This window comes from Montipora foliosa, chromosome 4 (assembly GCF_036669935.1).
Source record: "Montipora foliosa isolate CH-2021 chromosome 4, ASM3666993v2, whole genome shotgun sequence".
NCBI lineage: Eukaryota > Metazoa > Cnidaria > Anthozoa > Scleractinia > Acroporidae > Montipora > Montipora foliosa.
This window is the reverse complement of record NC_090872.1, coordinates 9,916,527-9,921,526: the sequence shown is the minus strand read 5'-3', so window position 1 is coordinate 9,921,526 and position 5,000 is coordinate 9,916,527. Positions and strand designations below refer to the sequence as shown.

Below are 5,000 nucleotides of genomic sequence, written 5' to 3'. Positions count from 1 at the left end.
CCCAGACTTAACAGTGTTTGTTTCCGATCGCAAAGCGTGGAAAATCAACAGTGACGTCACAAAATTAGAGATAGTTCTCATTCCCTCCATTCAAAGTGCGCGGTCATTTCGAAAACGTTTTTCGTGAAAGGTTCGGAAATCTTCGTACTTTTAAGTATATTACTCGCATAAAGGTTCAGGAAGCAAGATTTTTAGGTGAGTATACTTTATAATGGTCCGTTTTAGTGTTTAATTGCTTTAGAGTGGCTAAAGACCGAATGTCAAAATTTTGGTTCATTTCACCTAAAAAAAACAGCTGTGAATCCCGGCAGCTGCTAACAACCTTACCCAGGTTGTTCCAAAACAGGCCGCATAACTTTATCCGGTGGATTAGTCACCATACGACTATGACAGTTTCAATCTGCGCAAAGATTTCAGTATTTCTTCATGTAACTGAAAATATGCACACTCTGACACATCTAGGTAAAGGTATGAAAGAAAACTTTGGCCAAAGTTTGACGTGAAGTATACTTATACTCTGGATAATGACTTATCCACTGGATAACTGCAGTGAGGCATGAACGAGACAGACCGGCTGGTCGTATATTTCGCGGCATCTCCATACCACTTACAAACAGCTCTTGAAAAAAAAAACAAGTTTGAAAGGGAATTCAGCGAATTAAGTGATTTCAAGATCTCTTAGCTTGGTTATTTATATTTCGCCGAGACTGCACGTTACTGGTATGCATAACTAAACATGCCTGGAACCATCACGTTTCAAAGAGATTCAACTTTCACGGGCAGTGAAGCAAGGCTTGCACTCAATTAATTTTAGACGAAGCTTTCAAAGAAGTCCAACATGTCTTTAATTTTCATTTTTTTCTTGGTTATATCTCTCGGTGGTGGTAAGTTTGCAAAGCGTCTTTTTCACTTTTCTAAGCATCCACAACTGAACAACTTTATAGACCAAATCCCAACGTTATGGTTGGCGTATAGCAAGGAAACGTACTCAAATTGGAATGCAAGAATGCCAACAACAGATGGCAAATGAGATATGCAACTGTTCTTCCAATGTTCAAGATTACTTGCGTATTTCGTAGAGTTACGCCAATTCACCTGGAGAATTTTTATATCTTTCTAGTTACATGTAATGATCATGATAAAAGAACTTACCTTTTTGTAAGAAAATGAAAGTTTTTAGAGAACATTTAAATTTGTCTCATGGAAAGTCAAATATAGCAAAAGTACTCCAATTATTCATTGAAGAATCTGGATCAAGATTCAAAGGCGGGGTGATATTTTGTGTTTAGGCACTGAAAACCCCATGTGATATTTTCATTTTTTGCAAGAGTGAGGCTTTCTCGTACACCATTAGTTTCAGCAGCAGAAATTCTGAGGACGGCAAAAGTTCTGGAAATCGCTTGTGCCGCTTTATTTTGTTTCAGTTTGCATTTTTTCGATGTGGATTGCTTTGTCCTACGGGATCAAGATGTGCCAAAATGTGATGAGGCCTCAACCAACAGTTATCCTAATGGTTATCGTGGAAGAACGACGGACAATTTTTCCAGAGGTTCCCGAAGAAAACCGCCGGCGCGCACCGCAAGAAAACGACGAACCAATAAATCTTTCGATGGATCAAGATAATTTCGGAGAGTCATACTACTTGGAAGTCTTTCATTTTAGCTTACAAATTCACTTGTAACTGAATTAAAGGTCACTTATGAGGATGTATGTCAAAAGCGTAGGAAACGTTATTTTTTAAATCTCGTAAATTCATTTTCATTCGAACGTTTCCCCGGCATCGCAGTCTGCGTTTTGTTTCTATTGAAGCTGAAAGGGCCAAAGATAAGGCCTCTTTTTAATATTTTAAGTGTTCAATGTAAAAGCTAAGAAAATCAGACGATTTTCAGGATTAATCCTGCACGATAAACTGAGCCACATAAAATACAGCAACTGTGTAATGATGAAGATGACGATCAGCTCAGCTTCGTTGCCTTCCCTTTCAGTTCAACAAATGCTGTGAAGACGATTTTGGAATAACCTACTGTGGGTGGTGCGGCCCCTGATTTCAAGATTGTAAAAACAAGAACATTTTTAATTGCTTATTATATGCTTTCATTTAGGAATAGACAACTTAAAACGAAATGCTAACAAGTTAAGACTTCGTTGCATTTGATCAAATTGTTCTCGAAGAGTTCCCAAGGGGCTTTGTTATTTTCCAATACGCAATTTCAAGTTAACATTTAGATTTGAATATCAGGGTCTGTCTGAAGGGAACTAAATTTAGGAAACTGATTGAATAATCCACTTTCAAAAATACCATAATATTCTTTGCTTGCCCTCCAAAATTTTGCATTAACATTGTTTGTATTTTCTCTTGTGACCATTGTAATTCCCAAGAACAACTGAAAACAATGCTTATGCAAAATTTTGGAGGGCAAACTAAGAGTATTCTGGTATTTTTGAACTGCATAATTATATCTCTCAGTGGTGGTAAGTTTGTAAAGCGTCTTTTTTTTGGCCCAACATTTTTGCCTGTCGCTTTTCTTGCGCGGCTTTAGTAACCCTGCAGTCTCAGCGGCTACGACACCAACGAAACAGCATGACATCATTTCTTAAGCAGTTTAATTATTTCTTTGCGTGAATTATTTATTGTTCAATACACGACGAGGCGGGAGGCACTTACGTCCACGTGAAAGACATGTGTAGTCACGAAGGAAGTGATCTTTGGCCTTGCTTACCGCGGAACACAGCATGTGTGGGAGCCTGGAATAATAAGAAAGAAGGCGACCTTAAGTTGCTCGAGGCAAAATCAGCCTTATTTGAATATGAAAAATTTGTAACGAGTCCAAAAGGCAGTTGTAATTAATTTACCAAGTCGTACATTACGGTACTATATTATACTATTTGTTGAATTCTACCATCAATATGACCCAAAAGTAAATGTTTTTATTTGCTTGCCCAATTTGCAAACACTCTGTTCAAGTCACTTGCGAAGAGAAGTATGAATGGTTAGAAGTGAATGCGAACTTAGAACATTTTAATCGAGCTGTGATAAAAAACAAACAAAAGAAAATTGATGAAGTAAAGAAATCATGGAAGCTCTCTTTCGATGTATAGTTAATAAGCTACATCCTAGATTGAGCACAGCACAAAATTTTACGAGTAAGCTATTAAGTGCCGAAGTAATAACGATATCTGTTGTGCTCATAATAAAGCTTCAGTAAGTTGGGCTCTCCAGATATGTTGAACGACACAAAGATGCGAATTTGCCCGGAAGGCACTCGAGAGCCCATGCTTGGTAGAACAGTAAATAAGGCGTGTCTATCAAAGTTCCTATCTTAAATGGAATCAATAGTTTTTCCTACCCTTGGAGACAAAAAAAGAAAATAAATGAACGCGACCAATGGACCAATACCAAATCCATCCTCTACATTTATAATTATAGCACGAATGAGTTGATGACAAAACACGCGAGGACATATCACTGTATGTATGATGAAAATGCTAAAAGACGCAATAACAGGTCTGCTAGCTATAGGCCAGCCAAATTAGTCGCAAAATCCGACGGTTACCATACCATAGAAGCTCAGGATAATATCATAAAAGAACTTATATTAGACTATTTGCTGAATTCTAACATCAATATGACCCAAAAGTAAGTGTTTTTATTTGCTTGTCCAATTTGCAAACACTCTGTTCAAGTTTTTTGCGATGAGAAGTATGAATTGTTAGAGGTGAATGCGAACTTAGAACATTTTAATCCAGCTGTGATAAAAAACAAACAAAAGAAAATTGATGAAGTAAAGAAATCATGGAAGCTCTCTTTCGATGTATAGTTAAATAAGCTACATCCTAGATTGAGCACAGCACAAAATTTTACGAGTAAGCTATTAAGTGCCGAAGTAATAACGATATCTGTTGTGCTCATAATAAAGCTTCAGTAAGTTGGGCTCTCCAGATATGTTGAACGACGCAAAGATGCGAATTTGCCCGGAAGGCACTCGAGAGCCCATGCTTGGTAGAACAGTAAATAAGGCGTGTCTATCAATGGTTCTTTTTCGTATCAAGACTAAGGAAACCAGAAATTATCGCTCAAAAATATAAAAAAATCGAGTCGGCAAAGTTTAAGTTTATGCAACTCAGCCTCAACAGTGTCGATAAATGGCTTTCATGAAACATTTCTGGATATTGTTAACTGTCAAGTATCGGGATTGAGACGGAAATTGGTGGTAGTTTACTCTAGTATAGGGTAGCAAAATTCAGCTGAACTAGCTCTGGTACAGGATAAGGATTCCAGGGTCCCAGCGGCACATCCCCACCCAGAAATTCCTAAAGTACCCCTCCCGCCCCGGGCATTTAACCAACTGTTAACCAGCCTAGCCGTGATCCTTTGTACTTTCACCTTTATTACTAATATTAAAAAGCATCGAAGCTAGCTTGATTACGTAAGTGATATCACAACGCAATAAAGGTAGACTGAATTTACCAAAGATCCAAGATTCATGGCACATCCATCACAATACGGATAATCAACTCATTTCTGCAACAAAATTGTTTAATTAATGTGATTCCGGATCTTTTTTTCACGGCCCTCTGATAGGTGGAATAATCGAAGTTCTTTCATGATATTATCCTGAGCTTCTATGGTATGGTAACCGTCGGATTTTGTGACTAATTTGGCTGGCCTATAGCTAGCAGGCCTGTTATTGCGTCTTTTAGCGTTTTCATCATACATACAGTGATATGTCCTCGCGTGTTTTGTCATCAACTCATTCGATGGATTTGGTATTGGTCCATTGGTCGCGTTCATTTATTTTCTTTTTTTATCTCCAAGGGTAGGAAAAACTATTGATTCCATTTAAGATAGGAACTTTGATAGACACGCCTTATTTACTGTTCTACCAAGCATGGGCTCTCGAGTGCCTTCCGGGCAAATTCGCATCTTTGTGTCGTTCAACATATCTGGAGAGCCCAACTTACTGAAGCTTTATTATGAGCACAACAGATATCGTTATTAC

General features: G+C 38.0%; 1 protein-coding gene across 1 annotated transcript in view; it reads right to left on the bottom strand.

Moving 5' to 3' along the window:
• Positions 1–13, bottom strand: part of LOC137998946 (P2X purinoceptor 7-like) — a 1,544-nt gene extending 1,531 nt beyond the window's left edge. The window contains exon 1 of the mRNA XM_068844785.1: positions 1–13. This exon is cut by the window's left edge and continues 217 nt beyond it. The gene's annotated coding sequence lies outside the window, so the exon portion shown is untranslated.
• Between the last annotated feature and the right edge of the window lie 4,987 nt (positions 14–5,000).